Here is a 23289-nt window from a genome sequence, read left to right as displayed (position 1 = left end):
GCTGAATGATAATTTTAGGCTGGGTAACATGGTGAGGGAATTTTCTGAACAAACAGAGAGTGAGTCGGGTGAAGAAGTGCAACTGGTTGTGAATGAAAGTGACTGATGTGCGGACGTGTCGGGTAGCCATGCACGGTGACACGGGTGGGTGCCCAAGTTGGGAAAAAGGCATGATGAGCTAAATGAGCATGTTCAAGGGTAAAAAAAGAGTTGGACAGAACGTGCAGTGACCGTTCAGAGGTGCCGACGAGGCTGGGCAATTGAGTTTTTCGAAGTTGAAAAATTGGCTAAGTGTAAATTTGGGGTTTCCTCCAAGATTTAACTTGTACATGAAATTTATGTATATTGATATATGGGAAGACCCAGATCAGGGAGTTGTCCTTCCCTTTATATTTTTGTGCAATTATTCATGTTATTGTTGTTATGATGAATGTTCATGGTTTTCATCATGTATAGAGGATAAACTAATACTTGGTAACGAAAAATAAACTAAATACGAATGTTAGGCATAGTCCACATCATAAATATTGGTGAAAAGAAAGTGGTCAGTGGTGTCGTACCTCTCTATAGTGCTATTGGAAGAGTACCGCCAGTGTAGGGGCATGACAGGTGGTATCAAATCTAGTGAACTAAATCAAGGAGTTGATTCTACGAAAGGTCGAAGACTTGAAGTTAAAGTTTTGCAGGTGACAAGTGGTATATCAAGGTGATTCAGGTGAATGATGAATGGTCTATACTAGATCACAAATAAGGAAAGTGGATAGTAGAGATGGTAGAAGGACCTATGGCGGGTGAATCTAGCCACAATGTAGGTGAAGCTTTCCGATACAAGTTTTTGGAACAGATGAGTAGATGGAGTTCTGAATGGGCTTCGATGAAGGCCTAGAACATGATGATTTGGGAAGGTTGTTCGAAGATCAAAGAAGAACTTGAAGAACTCAAGGACCAATATGAGGATGTGCAAATATGACAACGATGGAGGATGAACTTGAAAGTGTTCAGGTTGGACCAGGATCATGTAGTTTGCAGAAATTGGTGGATTAGGATACTCACATGGAGGAGCCTCATGATGATGTAAGTACTATTTATACTTGTGTTTTAGTTGAGCATTTGGTAGATGAACCATATGCAGGGAAGAGCAAAATCAATTTTCCAATGCAAGAGAGGATCTTACCATGGATGTCTACAATGAGACCTTGTATGGAGAAGTAAGGACCATTGATTGTTGCAAGACTTGTTGGGTTTGTTTGTGGCCTTATGGTAGAAGGTGTAAAGGCCCGTGACAAGGGAGGAACATGATGATCATTATGGAAACATAGGTCATGATTTAGCCACATGGAGAATTGGCTAAGTGCCCACATGACTCAAGGATAGATTGGAGGAGGGCACGCACTTGAGTATGGTAATATCTGGGTGGACTTCTCATGGCCGAGACCAAGAGGAATTCTTGGTGGAACCTTTAGTGGGGGAGCTATGGTGGAAGAGACTCATGTGATGATGATATGGTTGGGTGACCAAATTCACTAGACCAAAGTTTGTAGGCTTGGATGCAGATGACCGATTATTGTGATGGGTCTACTTAGTTGGAAAACATGAGCAACTTGAGTCATGGACATCAAGTTGAAGACATGGATCATGGCAGCCTTATGCAGGGACATTATGTAGGGCACCTGTAGAGGTGTCATTTATAGGCATCCAATGAGGAGTGCCAAGGCAGGGATGTTCTGTAGGTGGATTTGCCAGTGTGACATGGAGATGTTTTGCTTATGAGACGATGGAGAGGTTGTGCACTTTTGTACAACAAGGCCATGGATTTTGTTGGATTTGTTAGTAGACTATGGAGCATTCCTACTACATGGAAAGCTGAGGCATCTTGTAGAGACCTTTGTGCCAAGACATGTATGCTTGTTGGATGTTGGTTGGATATGACTCATGGAGCTCATGATGACATGAGGTTATGACTTTTGGAGACTTCATAGACGATGGACTTAGAGGATCTGATGCATTAAGGAGCTGAGGTCAAGTACTTTGATGCGGGATGGGGTGAATTCTTTTGAGTACATGTATGGGTGTGCTTGAAAGAATGACTTGATGTGGAGGATTGATACAAGATAATTTGGAGTGATAGAGTTGCAGTGATGATGATGCCTTGGTAAAAACACTTTGGTATGGGTTGAGTTGAGACTTAATCACTTTTAACACATGGGAGTTGATTGATCTATGATCATGGGAAGCACATGGACAACATGTTGCAGATGAGATGAGGACTACTTCATGGACCTGAGCATGGATTACACTTATATGAAGATGGATTCTTGATTGAGTTGATGATGTGACAGGATGTTTTGAGAAATTATTGATGATGGCATGAGGATGTGCATTCTCATGGTTTTAGCATGACAGTTGGACTGATCACCCGACTAGTTCAAGTCAAGGGGGCTATAGCGCGTGCAGAGATATGTTAGCATTGTGTTGGAGTATCATGGTAGCAATTCACACAATGATGATACATGATGAGGTTTACATGATATGTTGTAGGATGCATGTAGCTTGAGATGGGGGGGGGGGGGGGGGGGGGCAGCCTTCCACAGTGGAAGCAACATGTGGAGATTGCGATAAATGTGGTTGATGATCATGGATTGAGGAGACATTCCTATGTATGACATACAGATGGGGAATATGCCTTCGTATGGATATCTTGGTGATGGATGGTTGCCGGGATGAGAGATTGTCGAGGACAACAATGATTTCAAGTGGGGGAGAATGTAACACCCACGGGCTATGGTTGGCAGACGGGCGAGGGTGCACCGGGCGAGGGCGCAGATGAGCGAGTCAAGCCGCAGGTCACACGAAGCAAAATGGAGGAAATGAGATGTATTTCGGTGGAGGTATGTTTATATCATGTGGGTGGTCCCAAGCGACCTGACGAGTGGGTGAGTTGATAGGCGAACCAACACGCGATGGGTGGTCGAACATTGTAAACGCGCGGGTCGACGGTAGTAAAACGTGGATAGGCTGATGGGCGGACATGGAAGGAAGGTTGGCTGAATGCCCAAACGATGAGCAGGCGGGTGTATAAATAAGTGAAGGCGAATTGGTGGAGAGGCATCACTTCATCTAATGAAGAAGCCACTTGGACGAGCTAAGTCTGCAGCGGAGGTGCGAAGTTCTGCGGTGCCGATGTGCCCACATGATGGGCAGAAAAAGCGCAGGTATCATGCAAATTAGGCGAACTAAATAGGCATTCGAGTGGAGCTGAATGACGCGTGAACCGGGAAGGGCATTTGTGCTGGGCTGAACGACGGGCGAACCGGGTAGGGTATCCATGCAGGGCTGAACGATGGGCGAACTGGGTAGGGCATTCATGCAGGGTTGAACGACCGGTTGGTGGTTCATGCAGAATGACATGGTGAGGGTGTCAGCTGAATGAATGGTGATTGAATTAGAGGTCCTGAATGAGATTTTGTGTAGGTGGTAGTACATGCGGCCCACCGAACGAAGGGAGGTCGAAACCGTGAACAAGAGTGCGAGTGAGCGGATACACGGGTGTATGTGAGCCTGAAGGAACGGTTGGGCTGAACGATAATGTTGGGTAGGATAACATGGTGAGGGTGTTTTCTAAACAAACAAAGAGTGAGTCAGGTGAAGAAGTGCAATGGGTTGTGAATGAAGGTGACTGATGTGCGGATGTGCCAGGTAGGCATGCACAGTGACACGGGTGGGTGCCTAAGTTGGGAAAACAGAGCTATGAGCTGAATGAGCACATTCAGGGGTAAACAAAGAGTTGGGTAGAATGTAGAACAACCGTTCGGAGGTGCACGACCTAAACAAAGGCATGAGGGAGGGTCAAGCAAACGAGCTACACAAACATCCAGAAGACACATGGGTGGTCACAACTTAGCATTTTCGACATGACAACATGTGCCCGGGCATCCACACATGGCACGACACGGAACGACCCGACCCGCCCGAACGAAATTTGGGGTTTGAATGGGCGCACGACCCAAATGAAGGCATGAGGGTAGGAATATCTTTGACTTTAATACACAAATATACCTGGTGTAACATGCCCTTAAGGTCTTCAACATTTTATTTTGACTCTTCGACTCACCTATAACACTTTAACATGTGCTAAGCCTATTTCAATGAGCAAGAAACTCAATGATATATATATATATATATATATATATATATATTCTTGAATAAATACAAATATCAAAAGTACATTTATGAAGACCGAACCCAGTTACACTTTCTTCAACACCCCCTCTTAACTAGGGAGGTATTCATAAATCATTACAAGGTGTTTGGCTATTTTTCACTCTTGAATAATTCGCATAAGAGAAACCGGATTGGCAACCCATCTGTTATAGCATCATATTAGCCAAGATTGTTCATAGAAAGGCCTTGACTAATAGTTTTATCTCTCATAATATCATAGCATAATGTTGGCAAGGCCAATCGATTATAAACACCTTACTCATTGTCTCTCAAGGTACATACCCACCCAGGTGTTCCCTGAGTATGACTTTCTAGGACAATTCTTGTCTTGGGTTCCCAGCCCTCAAATAATATCACTCCTCTTGCCTACTCTTGTCTTGGATTCCCTACACATCCTCAAAGAGCATCAAATGCCAAATGATTACCCAAGCCTCCCATTCTTTCTTGCTAAGTGAAGACAAGAATGTTGTGTCTATCTCTTCCCCTTGATTGAGGAAGACATGCCCAAGTTTCCTCTGACAAGGAACTTGCCCAAGCTCCTGTAGTTGGGAATTTGTTAGACCTCCCTCTTAGCTAGGGACTTGTCCATTCATCAACAACGTCTTCTTTGTGGGTCCTTTAGCTACTTGATCTCCTTCTTTCTTTCGATGTCATGAAGTCTTTGTTTGAACTTCTTCTTTGCAGGTTACCAGCCATTGATCACTTTCACTCCTGGTTTGTCATGTCATTGCTCCCTTCATGGAAAGTGGCCTTCTTGATATATATCAGGTCCTTTTTTTCATCTAGCTACTCCTTTGTCATCTTGTCTATCCTTCATAATAATTATCACGTGGATTATTAGTTGTGCTTGATTGTTCCCATACTTTGATTTAGTGGCCCTTCATGACTTCATCGTGATATTGCTTCAACATCAAATGGTGCTTTTGTTGGATGGCTTCTTCATAATGACATATTTGTAGAATTGAGTCGGTTATCTACACCTTACTATCTCCAAGGCCTTCGTAGGTGTCAAGGGTCCTTTGATATTTTTCTTCCTTTGTCAGAGTTGTCATGACTTCTTTCGAGAGATGTTGAGGAATCTTGTCAAATAGTGATTCTTTGTGACCACTATGTTCTTCACATGCTCAATCTCTTTCTTCATTTACTTCTTCTTGGATTGATTAGTCAACCACCTTATACTCCTTATGAGGGCACTTATTCATTTTGACCTTTACTCCATTGTAGTACATGCCTCCAATCATATCTTTGGCGAAAGAGATCCTTTAATTCTTAATCATGATTTTAGAACTTTTCCCATGACCCAATATATATGATGACATGACTTATTATTTGATTCATACATACCTCATCTTGATTATTCTTTTATCATCTCAGCTTTATTTTATAGTCCTCCTCGATTGGTGTAGCCTTTCTTGCTTCATCTTCTCTCACTTGTATATCATCCTTTCTTGAATCCCATAAATGGGACTCCAAATGAGACATCTACCCCCTTATGTACGAACCTTATTTTAAAGATTCTATCAAAGGATCTTGAAGACCCTTACCTTGCAAATGTTTCTTCCTTTGATCATGGAGACCTTCTAATAATTTTGATTATGATCAATCATTTTTTCATTGTTGATGAGACCCTATAATAGTTATGCTCCTTCTATGTGAATATCTTGAGCTATATCTACACCATGCTCCTGTATTCTAGAAGATATCTTTAACCATGCAATCTGTTCTATTTATACATGCTCCTATACTACTCAAAACTTTGAAAGAAGACTTTAAGAAAAGAGGTTGACTTAGTCATAGGAGGATCTTCCTTATTTTGCTTCTTGTTGTCTTCTTTCACTTCTTGAGTTACATGAGCTTCTTCCCTTTTTCTATTGTTGTTGTTAAATCATTGGACTTTGGACATGTAGTGGTCCCAACCAATTTGTTACTTTCCTTGCAAAAAGACATAGAAGTATACTCAGAAGGGGACATATACTTACTTGATAGAGTTTGAGATGTAGTGGACTTTCTTTCTTCTTTAAGACTTGATGGCTTTCCCTCCTTAGATCTTGATGTTATTCAAGTTGCTTTCTTCGAATGAACTTTCTTGATGACTTGACTCGTAGTGCCTTTCATTTCTCAAGACGGTGTAGCTTTATGTGGGTCTAACTTTGATTTGTTCTTCTTGTTGGTGCCTTTATACAAGGTGTTTCCCCTTGCTTTGTAGTCTTCCATGATGAATTATAGATGGTAGACCTTCTTGTCCTTGATGTGATTGAGACTTCTTGGTGTGATGCTTCAACCTTGCAGATGTTCTTGAGATTCGATTTCCTTGATGTGTCATCGTAGCTCCGATATCGCGTTGAAGAATCTGGGGCAATGGGGTATAGCGGGATTCTTCTAGACTTGATAAAAATTTGTGAAGCTCTTTTACAATTTATCTTGTTATCTTAATCTTCTTCTCTTCTTATTAACACATGTGTGTTTTCTTCATCAAACTGGTGCCTAAAAGATAAGAACAAGAACACAAGATGTTGGCTCTCTGCCATGGGAAAACCTCTCTCTCTCAAAGAGGAAAAACCTTTCGTAAATTTATCTTATTGAAGCTTCTTATTGGTCATTGTGAAGCCCTAGACCCTTGACAAGAATATCCTCCAAGCACAAGTCAAGTCCTTCCTCCTCTCTGCACTTCGTTTCTTTGGCACTTCGTTCCCCGACATTGTCTCCTTCTTCCAACTTTTGATAGTCCTTGATGGACTAGCTCTAGAAGAGACTCCAACCTTTGATCCTTAGCGAGATACTTTACTAATGAAGAAACCTTCATTCTCTTGACCAACTGAGTATTTTTCTTGATGTGAGGTTGCAAAATCGATGTACACCAAGTTTACTACACCTGGGGTGATTTCCATCGCGACTAGACATGGAAACCCAAAATTTCCTACACTTGGGAGGATTTCGACAAGGGAGGACATGGAATCCCTAGGTTCCCCACAATTTGGTGAATTTTGCCGAGGAGGGACTGGGAGACCCCATGTCGCACTCCTATCCTAGTGGTAGTATTTCAACTACACATAAGCAGGTGCGGCACCACCGTACTTTTTCCTTTTACCAATACTTGAGTACACGGTCTGTGCCTACTTCAACACTTAGTCAATTTTACAATAAGTGTTCTTAACAATGCAATGAAAATAACTTACCATCAATTTATCTTCTTCAATTATTCTTTCAACCTATCATGTCTTGTGGTCGTGTTGCACTTCCCGCGGCCTGCACAACACAACTCCACACCTAAATTTCAAACCTGTCGGCCCGAATTTCCATTCCGCGGTGCCCATATTATGCCCATCATTGCAATCCATAGTGAGGGCACATGGCCCGCACGTAGTGCAGCCTGCTTGCCCAGTCGGTAACCTGCCCCGCTCTGCCTGTCTGCACTACCAAGCCTTACCTACCTGCTATAATTAGCCCGGCAGTGCGACCCTCTTACCTGCGTCCTTCTCTTCCTTCTGTTTTTGCCCAACTCCTTCCTTTGCACTTGTTCTGCGATGTGGAAGTTTGAGTTCGATGTCTCTTCATCGAATTCCATCCTCCTTACTTATACGCATCCTTTTTCCCAAGGGCTGTGTCTCTCAGGGATAACAAGGATCGGCTCCATCAACATGCATGCTCGGTCAAACTGCCACATAACCTTGACACACCCCATTCCAATGAACCGCTACGTCCCTTCATGTGCATCGTCACACCCATTGGTCGGCTCCAGCACATAGCCAATTACACCCGTCTCTGCATGTCGCACACCTGCCCGTATCCTAACTCATCCGCACATGGTCACCTCTTTCATCTGGGCACCCAACAAGGGTTGCTTGCATGCCTTCCGCTGGTGACTCACCCATCGTACATGTATCAAGGGGTGTGCACCCTATCCAACATGGCACAACTGCTATGAGTGCGCCAATCACCATTCCACATAAGCGAATTCCTTGCCAAGTCTTCTTATATAACCAAACACTCACCCGAGTCACATATAACGAAACGCGGGCACCCATACTATGGTTTCAGTCTTTCGACTCTCTCAAGCACTCCCAACTCGAATACCTGAGACCTCAGGCCATCCTCATACGTGATAGAGGTTTTCGGTGTGATGTGACATGGAAACCCTAGATTTCATGCACTTGGGCAGCTATCGTCATGGCGAGGTAGGGAAACTCCACTTTCCCCGCACTCGGATAGCTCCTGTCGTAATGAGGCAAGGAAACCCCAAGTTCTAGAGATAGACCCGGCAAGTGGTTTCCACCTTGCTGCAAAATGGAAACCCCGAGTTTGCAAGAGTTGGGCGGTTCTTCATCGTTGCGCAACATCAAAACCATGAGTTGCATAAACTTGGGTGATTTCGATCATGTTGCGACATGGAAACCCAAGTTCCCCGCAGTGGGGTCACATTTTATACCCGAGCGGGAGATGGAGACCCTAGAGATTCCCCAAATTAGGTGATTTCCCTCATGCCACAAAACAGAAGCTCAAAGGTTCCATGGGATTGGGTGGTTTTCTTTCATTCCGCAGCATAGAAACCCGAGTTCCCTGCACCGAGGTCAGGTTTCTGTCGTGGCAGGACATGGAAGACCTTGAGTTTCCCATAATTGGGTAGTTTCTGTCATGCCACGGAATGGAAAGCCCCGTGTTTGGTAGACTTGGGCGGTCGTTCCCTGTCACACGATGACATGGAAACCTAAAGCTCCCCAAACTTGGGCAGATGTTCCCTGTCGTGCGATGACATGGAAACCCGAAGCTCCCTAGACTTGGGCGACAGTTTTAGCCATGGTGCAAGTGACATGGGAACCTTGTGTTTCCCAAAATTGGGTAGCAATTTTTGTGGTGATGCGAAATGGAAAAATCATGTGTCCACTGACTTGGGTAGCCATTTCCATCACATCGCGACATGGACACCTCGAGTTCCCCAGACTTTGGAGGCTTTTCAACACCCCACGATGTGGAAATCTGAAGTTCCACAGACTCTCAAGCAATTTAGGGTGTGCAGCGACATGGAAACCCTTATAGGTTTCCCAGAGTTGGGTGGCTTCTGTCGGTGGTTCCGGTCATGCCACGACATGGAAACCGTGAGTTCCCTAGACTTGTGTAGTGGTTTTGAAACACCCCAAGTTCCCCAGACTTGTGACCTAGTTTGCATCGTCATGCAAACCCCAAGTTCCCCGCGATGGGGCATTGTTGAAAACCTAGCATTTCCATCGTGTCGTAAAATGTGGAAACTCAGAGTTCCATCAAGGGAGGGACATGGAAACCCCAAGTTTCCCCAGACTTGGGTGCTATCGGTTTCGGCTGTGGCACGACATGGAAACCCCAGGTTTCCTAGGCTCGAGCACTAAGGCTTGACATGGAAACCCCAAGTTTCCCTAGGCTTTGGCGTCACTGGTTTCGGTCATTGCGTGACATGGAAATCCCATGTTTCCCAGGCTTAGGTGCTAGGGCATGACATGGAAACCCCAAGTTTCCACAGGCTTGGGCGCCACCGGTTTCGGTCATGTCGTGACATGGAAACCCCAAGTTTCCCTAGGTTTGCATGTTGGGCACCACTTAGAAACCCAAAATTTTGGGCGTGACATGGAAAGCCCAAATTTTTTGCGCTGGGCAGAAGCCCCAAATCTTAGGCACTGGGTGGAAATCCAAAATTTTGGGCGTGACATGGAAACCCCAAATTTTTGGTGTGACATGGAAACCCAAAATTTTTTTGCATTGGGTAGAAGCCCCAAATTTTAGGTGTTAGGTGGGTAGAAGCCCAAAATTTTAGGTTGCCAGGTGGAAACCCCAAATTTTGGGTGCCAGGGCGCGACATGGAAACCCCAATTTTTCCCATGCTTGGGCACCTTTTTACTCGCAACGTGGAAACCTCAAATTTTGGGCACTGGGGCGCGACATGGAAACCCAAAAATTTTGGGTGCCAGAGCATGACATGGAAACCCCAATTTTCCCGTGATTCGGCACATTTTCCGTCGTGGCGTGGAAACACCAGATTTCCTGCCCCCAAGTAATAGAAAATTATTATCTGGAGGAAGAGTGACATGCATCGCTTCTAGCATGGATTCTGACTTAGAGGCATTCAGTCATAATCTGGCACACAGCAGCTTCGTGCCACTAGCTTTTCAACCAAGCACAATGACCAATTGTGTGAATCAACGATTCCTCTCGTACTAAGTTGAATTAATATTGTGGTGCGTTTCATCAGTATGGTAAAACTAACCTATCTCACGACGGTCTAAACCCAACTCATGTTCCCTATTGGTGGGTGAACAATCCAACACTTCATGAATTCTACTTCACAATGATAGGAAGTGCCACCATCAAAGGATCAGAAAGCAATGTCGCTATGAACGCTTGGCTGCCACAAGACAGTTATCTCTGTGGTAACTTTTCTGACACCTCTAGCTTCAAATTCTAAAAATCTAAAGGATTGATAATCCATGCTTTCATGGTTTGTATTCGTACTGAAAATCAAAATAAAATGACCTTTTACCCTTTTGTTCCACATGAAATTTATGTTCTCATTGAGCTCATCTTAGAACACCTGCATTATATTTTAACAAATGTGCCACCCCAGCGAAACTTCCCACCTGACAATGTCTTTCACTCGGATTGACCCGCTGAAATGTGCCTTAAGGCCAAAAAAAGGGCCAGTGCCCCATCTCTACCTGATGGAATAAGTAAAACAACATTAAATGTAGTGGTATTTCACTTGCACCAAAAATGGCCCCCACTTATTCTACACCTCTCAAGTCATTTCACAAAGTCAGACTAGAGTCAAGCTCAACAGGGTCTTCTTTCCCCGCCGATTCTACCAAGCTCGTTCCCTTGGTTGTGGTTTTTCTAGATAGTAGATAGGGATAGTGGGAATCTTGTTAATCCATTCGTGCACGTCACCAATTAGATGACGAGGCATTTGGCTACCTTAAAAGAGTCATAGTTACTCCCGTTGTTTACCCACGCTTGGTTGAATTTCTTCACTTTGACATTCAGAGCACTAAGCAGAAATCATATTGCGTCAGCATCCACAAGGACCATTTCAATGCTTTGTTTTAACTAAATAGTTAGATTCCCCTTGTTTGTACCAATTTTGAGTCGACTGTTCGATGCCTAGGGAAAAGCCCCTGGTAGGGGGCATTCTACGCCCATAGCCCAATTGGCACGCGAATGCCCACCCTCGCCGTGAGAGTAGCTGGGGTAGACTGCTGACAGCCCACGAGTTGAGGGTACAGACCCTTATGCCCAACCCTTAGACCCAATCCTTTTCTCGAAGTTACGGATCCATTTTTCCAACTTCCCTTACCTACATTGTTCTATTGACTAGAGGTTGTTCACCTTGGAGACCTGATGCGGTTATGAGTGCGACTGGGCATGAATAATACTTGGTCCTCCAGATTTTCAAGGGTCATCAAGGGCGCACCAGACACCACAAGACGTGTAGTGCTCTTCTAGCTGCTGGACCCTATCTCTGGGTGAACCGATTCCAGGGTGGGTAAGCTGTTAAAAAGAAAATATAACTCTTCCTAGGGCCCCTGATGATGTCTCTGGATTTCCTAATGTTGTTGCTCATTGCCATGTCCTGGTTCAAGAATATTAACCTGATTCCCTTTCGATGCTCATGCAGAGTGCACCCTTGATACAAGGCTTACCCATCTCTTAGATCGACTAATCCATTTCCAAGTGTTGTTCACATGGAACCTTTCCCAACTTCAGTCTTCAAAGTTCTCATTCGAATATTTGCTACTACCTCCAAGATCTGCACCGAGGGCCGATCCACCCTAGCTCGCGCCAGAGGTTTCTCAACGATGGCCACATCCTCCTACTCATTGGAGCCAGGAAGTTGCTCTAACGGTCGAGTATAGGTTGCACGCTTCAGCGCCATCCATTTTCGGGGCTAGTAGATTTGGAAGGTGAGTTGTTACAAACTCCTTATCGGATTTCGACTTCCATGACCCCCATCTTGCTGTCTTAATCAACCAACACCCTTTGTGGGATCTAGGTTAGTGTGCAATTTAGTACCGTAACTTGAATTCTCGTTCATCCCGCATCGCCAGTTCTGCTTACCAAAAATGGCCCACTTGGAGCTCTTGATTCCATGGCATGGCTCAATCGAGCAGCTGCACCCTCTTACCTATTTAAATTTTGAGAATAGGTTGAGGGAATTATGCCCCTGATGCCTCTAATCATTTGCTTTACCCGATAAAACTCACGCATGAGCTCTAGCTATCCTGAGGGAACTTCAGAGGAAACCTGCTACTAGATGGTTCGATTAGTCTTTCGCCCCTATACCCAAGTCAGACAAATGATTTACACATCAGTATTACTACAAGCCTCCACTAGAGTTTCGTCTGGCTTCACTCTACTCAGGCATAGTTCACCATCTTTTGGGTCCCAATAGGTGTTCTCGCACTCGAACCCTTTGCATCAGCTCAAGGTCAGTTGACGATGAACCACCCCAAAGAGGGCATCTCGCTTGTCAGCTTCCTTGCACCTCGTAGGTTTTCAAAGCCGTCAACTTGCACACATGTTAGACTCCTTGGTCCGTGTTTCAAAACGGCTTGAATGGAAAGCCTGCCAACCAAAACCACGAGTGTGCAGGTGCACATGGCTCGCCACATGGGTGCATGCTTCATTCCTCGACCATTGCAACAGCAAACCGATAAGCAGTAATCCACCCGTGCTTGTGACGATGCGGCAGCCCGTGTTGGTTTTCACCTCAAGTCAAGCGGTGGACTAGCCTGAGTCGTTCCACATCCGACTGAGATGCATCGACAGCCTCCATCCACTTCCATCCCAGCAATTTCAAGCACTCTTTAACTCTCTTTTCAAAGTCATTTTCATTTTTCCCTCACGGTACTTGTTCGCTATCAGTATCTCACCTGTATTTAGCCTTGGAAAAAATTTACCACCAAATTAGGGTCGCAATCCCAAGCAACCTGACTTGCTGACAACACCTCATGATGCAGCAAGATCTTGGCCCAATGGGGCTATCACCCTCTGAGGTGCTACCTGCCAAGGGACTTGGCCTGGGTCCGCCATTTAGGATGCTTCTACAGACTACAATTCAGATGACGCTGCCGCCAAATTTTCATGCTGGGCTCTTCCCAGTTCGCTTGCCACTACTAGGGGAATTCTTGTAAGTTTCTTTTCCTTTACTTAATTATATGCTTAAACTAAGCAGGTGTTCTCACCTAGGTTGAGGTCACAAATTTGGAGCTAAATCTGTCCTACCTGATGGGAGGACAAGAGAGATCAAAGCAAGTTTAAGCAATGTCACACAAAGCCTATATCAACTAACGCCAACTGCCCATCTAAGGGGACAAGATCACTGCTCGTTGATGCACACCAAGAAACATTGCTTGAGGTATTTCAGCCAACCGCACCGCATTGGGCATAGAAAACCAGCTCTGCTACACCGTAACATATTGTAGGGAGTGTGCTTGAATGGGATGTGATGCCCAGACAGACATGCCCTTGACCGAGGCCTCGGGCGCAAATTATGGTAAAAAACTCGATGATTCATGGGATTCTGCAATTCACACTAACTCTCACATTTCTCTATGTTCTTCATTGTAACAAGAGCTGAGATATCCATTGTTGAGAGTCATTTCCACGTATTACCAAAAAATCCACCACAACACTAAATAGGGGCACCCCCCACAACAAATTTAAGGCTAAGGGCCAAAAGGAGGAAAGGAAGAAAAATGCATGAAAGAAAGAGAAACCAAGGTGTCTACCCCCCTCATACGAGGAGGCTCAAATAGAGAACAATCTCCTCAAGCCCCATGCCCTTGCAAAACGGGGGGAAATGCATGGAATAGCAATCGAGAAGGACTAGGGTGGCCACCTCGGGAGCTCACACTGTTTTTAATCCTTCCCAAACACCAGTCCACAACAATTCCCCCTCTTCTCCATAAAGCTAGGGACAGAAAAGAAGAACGTAAGAAAACAAGGTGAAAAAAATAGAGATCAAACGTGGCTACCAGCTCACAAGGGGAGGCTCGAAAAAAGCACAAGCCTCCCAAGCCCCAGGCCTTCGCAAAAAGGGGGGAATTGAAGGGGACGGCATCGAGAAGGACTAGGGTGGCAACTCCGGGAACTCACACTACTTTTTGTCCTTCTCAAACACCAATCCACAACAATCCCAGCTTTTGTCCATAAAGCTAGGGGCCAGAAGAAAGTAGGGAAGAAAACAACATGAAAGAAAGGGATATCAACGTGCCTGTTGGCTCACAAGGGGAGGATTCAAACAGAGAACAAGATTCCCCAACCTTGTGCCTTGGAAAAAAGGGAGGAACTCTAGGGGATGATTATTGAGAAGGTCTAGGGTGGCCACCCTGGGGGCTCGCACTACGTTTTGTCCTTCCTAAACACCAATCCACAACAATCCCACCTTTTCTCCATAAAGCTAGGGGCCAAAAGGAAGAAGGGAAGAAAACAACATTTGATAAAGAGAGATATCAAATTTGTCTACTGTCTCACAATAGGAGGCTCATGCAGAGAACAAGCTTCCCCAACCCCATGCCTTCACAAAATGGGAGGAACTATAGGGGAAGACTATCGAGAAGGACCAGGGTGGCCACCCCCAGAACTCGCACTGCTTGTCATCCTTCTTGAACGTCAATCCACAACAATCCCACCTTTTCTCCGCAAAGCTAGGGGCCAAAAGCAAGAAGGGAAGAGAATAACATGAAAGCAAGAGATATCAAACGTGGCTATCGGCTCACAAGGGGAGGCTCAAATAGAGAACAAGCTTTCCAAACCCCGTGCCTTCGCAAAAATTGGGGTAACTGTAGGGGACAGCGATCAAGAAGGACTAGGGTGGCCACCCTAGGAACTTGCATTGATTTTCATCCTTCCTGAACACCAATCCACAATAATCACACCTCTTCTCCACAAAAGCTAGTGCCAAAAGGAAGAAGGGAAGAATAAAACACCAAAGAAACAAAGATCCCAAGAAAAGAGAGAATATCAATAACACGTCAAGTAGATGTCCACAAACCAAAAAGAAATCAAACAAGGCACCCAATCAAAAAGCATCCCACCTCTTCACACCCTCCCACATACATTACAACACAACACCCTCTCTAGCTTACAGCATAAAAAACAACAATCAAACAACCAAGAAAATAAATCACAACCTAAACTTGACCACTAGAAAAGACAAGGGCCACAATGAGACCAATGTCTAGAGCATATTAGTGAGAGGTAAACAACCCCCCAACCCAGCACAAGGCTTCAAATGACAAATAGACTACTAATAACAAACCCACCCCGCTATTGCACCCCTCCGAGTACAAAACACCCAAAAGCCTTTCCAGCGAGAAAGTCAACGGGGGTCAAGAATCAAACTCCAAACAGGAGTTGTCACAGGAAGACACTCAATGCTGGAGAAAGCCACGGGCCACAAATACATCAATGGTGCAAGGCAAATAAATAGAGGGACATCCACAAAGCACACACCACGAAACAAAGAAATGGCCAAGTCCCACAAAAAACCCACAATCCGAAGGGAGGAAAAAGGACACAACCTGCTACTTCTTTTTTCCTTAGAAGGGGAGTGGCTCATGAGAGGACAAGGAATTCCCTCGATGGCAAAGGCATAAGATAACATTTCCACCCTCTGCCCATTGGCGGGCAAAATTGCAATCTCGATGGAGCTCAGACTGAGGGAGGGGTTTTTCATTACCTAGACACCCAATCCTTCCATGAGGGCATATCGAGGAATTATCAGGAGGACTAGGGTGGCTAGTCCAATAGTTTTAACCACTCTTCATCCATCCCATACTGACCCCACCCCAACAATTTCCCCTCACAGAAGGTTTGAGCTACCAGGCGTGCACACAACCACTCCCTCGACCCAACCACCAGCAAAAAAGCTCAGCCCCACACCCTTGGCCCATGCCTTCCAACAAAAAAAATATCGAGCACTGTCACTACGAAGGAGTCTAAATTTATCCATCATATTTCCCAAGCACCTCAACTGCAGCAACCATGCCCAGCGAATAGATCATCAGAAAGGCTCCCAAGAAACAAGCTTTCGAACCCCCTACAGAAACACATTGGGGGAAAGAAAAACAAAGGATGGGTGGGACAAGCACAAGCATGGCTTGCAAGCACACACATGAAAAAACAAGCGTTACCTCAAGACAAGCAACCAACAATGTTCCCACCAAACACCAAACCCGCTCCCCTAGAGACACACTTCACAGTCCCACATTGCAATCGAAACCCAACCAACCCAAACCAGAAAAGAAAACCCCTGATATCAATGATCCTACCACAGGTTCACCTACAGTAACCTTGTTACAACTTCTCCTTCCTCTAAATGATAAGGTTCAATGAATTTCTCATGACGTGGATGGTGGCGAACCACCATCATCGACGCAATTCGAAAACACTTCACTAGATCATTCCATCGGTAGGACCGACGGGCGGTGTGTACAAAGGGCAGGGACATAGTCAACACGAGTCGTGCTTACTAGGAATTCCTCGTTGAATACCAATAATTGCAATCGTCTATCCCCATCATGATTCAATTTGAGAAGATTTCCTGATCCTATCAAACCAGGAAGAAAACCTCATTGGCTACATCAGTGTAGCTTGCATGCAGCCCAAAACATCTAAGGGCATCACAAACCTATTATTGCCTCAAACTTCCATGGCTTAAATGTCCATAGACCCTCTAAGATGTTGGCCGCAAAGGGGAACCTCCGCGTAGCCAGTTAGAAGGCTGAGGTCTCATTCATTATCAAAATTAAATAGAGAAATCGCTCCACCAACTAAGAACAGCCATGCACCACCACCCATAGAATCAAGAAAGAGCTCTCAATCTATCAATCCTTACTATGTCTGGACCTGGTGAGTTTCCCCGTGTTGAGTCAAACTAAGCTGCAGGTTCCACTCCTAGTGGTGCCCTTCCATCAATTCCTTTAAGTTTCAGCCTTGTGACCATACTCCCCATCTTGATGATCACCGGGGATATGACTATAAGACTGTCTTCTGCACCAAATTGATTATTTTGACTCCATTTGATGAAAGGTAGCAGCATCTCGACAAATTTCAGGGTTCATGGCATCCATTTGAGTTACACTTCCAGATAAAGAGCGAATAACAGTTCCGATTCCATTTGAGCGAGCATTCCTACCAATTCCATTTATAAGGGTAGCAGCAGTTTCTACACCCTTCCTGAAGCAAAGCGTTCATCCGAGCCATCAGGGGCAAAGGTAGCAACAACAGCTATAGGTGGTCAATAAACCCTAAGAGCCCAGGCAGCCACTGGAACCCGTTGCCCAAACATCTATGGGTCTGAATTTGGCTAGAACGAGCTATGAAACTGGCTGCTATGGACTTCAAACATATATATGTGCTATAGCTGGTGGGAATGCTTATTTGACCAGATAAAGAAAAACCTGGTAAGCTTCTAGCTCTAGGTCTTATATATAATCTGAATATACGGGATATGCAAGTGGGTCTGCTCGAATAGAGATTAGGTACGATGAATAAAACTTAGTACGATGAATAACAGGAAAACAAGACTATCCGTAGGTCGATCAAGGCAGGAGAGAATTATATAAGTGCTAGTCGAGGAAAATTTCTCAACACGGGCTTGTTACAATGAAGCATAGAAGCACTACTATTACCCATACTTAACCAATGAAGACAGGGAAATGCCATCGGATCAACACTAGTCAAGACATAGTCATCTATTTATTAGCGATGAATAGCCTCATCCCATGTGAGCTCTTGATGAACCTTAGTTGAAGGGGCTTTCCTTTTCCCTTTCCCCTTAACCTTCACCTTACGTTACCCCTTGAATAGGTTGGACTTCTACATGATGGGCGCATCCGGGCATTCTTGTTAATGATGGTAAACCGGGGGTGCTACATGTATATATAATAAGCCCTGCTATCATCTTCCACCTTTGCTATATGATTTATGTAATGTCCTATGGCCTTCTGCGTCATAAACTTAGTCAACTGGACCCGGATCAATGGAATAACTCTGATGGAATAACTCTATAGCATCAATTCTAAGTGTAAAGGCAGAAGCTATGCATAGGCATAGGAGATACTTATCGACATATATGAGGAACCTGTAGCTTACCCACTACCCTCACCTGAACCAGTAGCAAAGTGCCAAACAAAGGCATAGCAACCCATCCAAGGTATTCCCCCATCGTGGTACGCCCGCCAAGCAAGCAAAGGTAAGGGCAAGCCTCCCCACCAGTGGAGACTAAAAAAACAAAGGTAGAAAATAGCATAGTATTAGGGGCAAAGAAAGATAGGACGGAGCTAGCGAAGGCAGAGCCCACATCCCTTCCTATTCCTTATATAATTTCATCTCCCTAGCCATATCCAATCACAGACCAAGTCTAACCTTGAATAGCATCAGAATCAAAGCCAGCATTCAAACCATTTCTAGCCCAAGATTGATGCAATGCAAAAAAAGGTAGGTAGTAAAATGGTAGAGGTAGCATAAAATGTAGATCAAGATGCACCAAGAGCAAAGGTAGGAGCATAGGTTAGAACAGAGGCGGCAGTAGTAAGAGGAGCTAGAGTGGCAGTTCGATAGCCAATTTCATAACCTCTAGTTGAAAAACCAATAGCCTCAGTAGCAGATCGTGATGGAAAACCCGTGAATGTGTCGGTTTACCTATAACATATTGATAAAGCTATTGATAGGTATCAGATGCCTATTGAGAAATTTCGGACATTATCACATTAGAACCAGATATCCTTATAGATAGACGCTTCCCATCTGCCTCAGAAATAACAAAAGTAGGCAGAGGATACTTATATGCTCTACCTATTTCTCATTACGGGGATCAACATGCCCTGTTGTACACCCAGTAGGCTACTCCAAGCCCACCCTACTTTTCTTTCTTTCATCGGCTATTGTTGCCTTGTTACCCCCTTGAAGCTAGTACCCAGATGGACCTCACTTCATACATGTATACCATCTATAAGCACTTCGAGCTATGGATGTATGGTAGTTATTCTCATCTAGGGCGGGGGTCTAAGCTTAAATTGCATTGAAGAGGGTGGGTAGAGATTTCACTAATTGTTTTGTGTACAACGAACTACTCACTCAATTACCATTATATACAAACTGACATAAATGAAGAAACAATCGTCTTTCTCTGGTTATTGATCGTCACCCCTGCCCGCCCACCTACCTGTTAGGGAGGGTTGAGAATAATAAGAGCAGTATAAGCCTACTAGAAGTCTTTAAGCGGAGTCACTTATTTGGTGGAATGGGAGTGGGTACTCAAAACCCCTGTCCCTTTCTCCTAAGTCATAAATGAACCTTTCCTACCATTCAAACACTCACTCCAAGCACCCGACAAGCACCCGGGAGGGGCTGTTTTCATTTCAATCCTTGGAAAAATCAATAGAAAGGCAAGCTCTCATTATATCGCTCGAAATGATTATTAAGTGAGTGAGTATTGGGTTTCTAGTTAAGGCAAATGCATGTTGCTGGAAAATAGATCCATACCATATAGATAGTCCCAGTCCATCCGTCGTTCCTGCCCTTAGCTTCCTTCTACGCTGATTGATGGGTGGGAACGCCTCTCTCCAAGTGCCAACCTGTCACACGGAATCTGTCAAGGGTGCGGACACGACTGACCTTCCTAGAAGTCTAAGACATTCTAATGACAAACAAGACAAAATGGAGTGATCTTTCTCTAAATACACCTTTTACAACATGAAAACTACAAGTGTTTAGGCTTACCTTATTCCAAAACGCTGTTGTTGAAGTCCGTTCTTGACGATCCGGATGAGCTCCTCCTTCAAGTCAATTCCTGCAACCACAAACAATCAAACAATTACCAAGCACTTGCATTTCATATAATAAAACATATATTCAACATGCAGACCAAGGAACACATGAAATAACTCATTAACACAAGCTATTGAGAAAAATAAACCAGTTTGTATTAATAACGAAACAAAGAAACTCTTACAACCTGGCCTTGGTGTTGTGCAAGTTCCTCCCAGGGTCCATCAAGGGTTTTCCTCTACTTTGACAAAGCTCACCCTCTCCCAAGTAGAATCAAGTGAAGACAATCTCTCCTCACAAGGGCTCTAATGGAAGACCTAAATCCTGCAGCATTTACCCAAAGAAAATGTATAGCTCCAACCTCTTCTCCTTCTGGCTCAATGCCTTTATTTATAGTGCTGTAAAGAGGTTATTCAGGTCCACTATCAATGGGATCATCCCCCTCTTTGGGTGGGATAGCTCCCTTATTGATGGGATAAGTTCCCCCTTAATAGAGATACATGAACCAACTGGAGGCACATCCATTTCATCAAACCGACCTCTAGAATGTTCTAGAAGTAACCACAAGTAACTTTTTCAAGATAAAACTCGCGCATTTTGCCTTTTACAGAGGGACGCACCTGTCCCTTAACATACAGAGCGTCCATGGACGCATATTTTGTGAACAAGGTCAGCGTCCCCGCAGGTAAGGCTAGAGAGAACCTGCGACCCCAGAGATAAACATAGTTTTTGCAAGACTTTCTCTCTTCTTTGAGTTTGAGATGGATAACAGAGGCATGAGACTTGCCTAAGAGGGTAGCATGACTGTTGATTTGAGCCATACTAACTGTAAGTAGTCAAGGTGACATTTTTTAGTGTAACAGATTGCCCCCTAAAGTGCGAAGCCTGGAATAGAGTAGGGTTTTATAATTCTAGGAAGGGTGAAGCGCTTTATCATTTCAAGGATTGCCTTGTGGATGGCCTGGTTGGAACCTGCAATTTTCAACACAAAATACATGGATAAGATTATATCATCACTGAGGTAGGCATTCCCATACTCAGATTCAAAACTTTAACTAATGGACTAACTATTCTGATACAGGAATGATCTTGCAGTACATCATTTTTATAGACTTTTGTAGACACAGTATGGACGCAGCCATCTGTTTATGATTAGCCTACATAGATAATGAATACAAAACTCCTCGCAGCCTGGATGGTAGAAACTAGATCCAGGGTCTTCACTTCTACTTCCCAAATTGGTACGATTCTAGCCATGTGATTAAATGATTCGATGTCGAACATGGTAGAAACCACTTGATTACCAGTCAATGATGTAAACTGTTAACAAGCGTGAGAGAAACCACCAGTAATGTCAATGGTTCTCAAAGTACCAAGCACAACCCGTGAAATGTGAATAGATGTTTTGATGTCGAACACTTCATGGAATCCTCTGATCGAAAGTCAATGATGTAAACTGACGTCAAAGGCGAGAAACCTGCCATTGATGCATGCAGACTTCAAGGTACTGTCGATTCCTAAGTCATCTTTCTAGATAATGTGTCGATGTCGATAGAAAGCGACCCGTTGCAGGCAAGCCCGCAACACGAAATCATTGTTCAAGTTGAAGAAATGTTGCTGTAAGGACTGACTCAGGGATGGTCAAATGGATGACAAGTATTTTGCAGATGAAAGTTTTTGCTTGCAGACCTCTTGAACACATAACGACACAACAGATGGCTTGGTGACGTATAACTCAAAGTTAACCCCTGGAACCCGGTTAAAGACTTTCAAAGTGATTTGGTCAACTGTGAGGTAAAAGATTTCCCAACCCAGGTGAATGAAAAGTGTCGTGTTCAAGAGTGGTAATAAAGTTTCTTCTGAGACTAAAGGTGACAAACAGGTTCATTCTTCTCTCTTTTCCCCCACCATTTCTGGCAAGTACCTCTTTATTTTTAACAAGCTTGAGGAGGATAACATATGCTTGATTATAAGCTCATCCTTCGGACGAGTCCAACCTAGTTTAAATTCGAACCCTAGGAAGGAGTGGTTCGTTCCTGTTTGTAATTGAACAGGCCCTCTACTGTAAAAGTTTAACGAGCCCAGTATAGGAGAAACTCGGCGTTTTTCAATTTTAGAGAGTCTGAAAAAACTAAAGGAGACTCCACGTTGAACTTTTTCGTATATTTGTGTCCCTCAAGCCCGAAAAAGTATAAAATAATACCTGGGGGAACCGCTTGATCTTGCGACCAAGGAGTACTTTCATAATAGTGTCGTTAACCTGAAAAGTAAAAAGCGATCAAGGACACGTCGTTTTATTTCCTTATCGAGTTCGAAACGACAAAAACCCGGCAATCTTTTCCTGATTTTGCGGTCAGAAAAGAGCTAAAAGGGGACCGTCTTTTAATTCCGTTTTAACGAGTGAAAAAGAAACACTCGGCGATCTTTTCATGTTTTAGGAGTCAGAAAAGGGCTTAAAAGATGACTCTGATATTTTTGTTTGTGAAAAATTACAATTTCCCTCGAAATCCCTTTGTCCTGCACAAAAGTAACACATTACTCATACCTGTTTAAAATAGGCAAAAATACATTCAAAAACATCTTTTCATGGTAAAAAATGAACTAATTCATCCAAAAAACCTATAAAAAGACCTTTTACCATGTCATTTTTACCGTTTCACTGTTGAGGTTGAAAAAGGAGCTTTTGACAAGAAACTTCCCGTGGTTGCTGCGGAAAATCTGACCGTCGGAATCGAACGCCGTCTCATCCAGGTATTTTACACATCCTACTCTGCATTTCTATCCGTTTAGAATCAATTTTTAGGTTTTAGTTTCATTTTTTGGGGGGTTTTGGTTTTGGAATGCGCCTCTCGGCGGACGCAGGTGCCCTTCGGGTGACCTGCGTCCCCCGACTTTTTCTCATACGGGAAAACGGTCGGAAGACGCAGCCCGCCTTCAGGCCAGCTGCGTCCGAGCGCCCTGTGCTACAAAGCCGGGGTGCGTCCTCCGAGAAACGCGCATTTCAAAACCCCAACTCTCTCAAAAAACCACCAAAAATTCCCAAATCAATTTCTAATTGCTATTTTTGATATGCAGGGCATTAATCATGTTAGACTGGAGAGAAAGAGAGCATGTAGAGGAAGATGAAGCTGCAATAAATCATCAACCTTCCCTGGATGCCCTAAGAGCATGCGGATTATACAAATATTGGACCATACCGGGCATGAGGGGCCAGGTAAGATTCTTGGAATGGCTGGTTGAGCGATGGAACGTACAAGAACAATGCTTTTACAT

The 23289-nt window shown here is 44.2% G+C and overlaps 2 non-coding genes and 1 pseudogene across 2 annotated transcripts; all 3 read right to left on the bottom strand.

The window, feature by feature from the left end:
• Nucleotides 1-10139: 10139 nt before the first annotated feature.
• Nucleotides 10140-13438, bottom strand: LOC149157441 (25S ribosomal RNA). The gene has a single exon (XR_016262129.1). It is a non-coding gene; the product is annotated as a 25S ribosomal RNA (ribosomal RNA).
• A 247-nt stretch (nt 13439-13685) lies between these two features.
• Nucleotides 13686-13839, bottom strand: LOC149157440 (5.8S ribosomal RNA). The gene has a single exon (XR_016262102.1). It is a non-coding gene; the product is annotated as a 5.8S ribosomal RNA (ribosomal RNA).
• A 2663-nt stretch (nt 13840-16502) lies between these two features.
• Nucleotides 16503-17217, bottom strand: LOC149157439 (18S ribosomal RNA; annotated as a pseudogene; the record flags this gene model as incomplete).
• Nucleotides 17218-23289: the final 6072 nt, after the last annotated feature.

The sequence above is a fragment of the Pinus tabuliformis genome, chromosome 5_2, assembly GCF_031772625.1.
Source record: "Pinus tabuliformis cultivar Carrire ecotype Pingquan chromosome 5_2, CPIR1, whole genome shotgun sequence".
Classification (NCBI taxonomy): domain Eukaryota; kingdom Viridiplantae; phylum Streptophyta; class Pinopsida; order Pinales; family Pinaceae; genus Pinus; species Pinus tabuliformis.
This window is presented reverse-complemented; position numbering and strand designations above follow the sequence as displayed.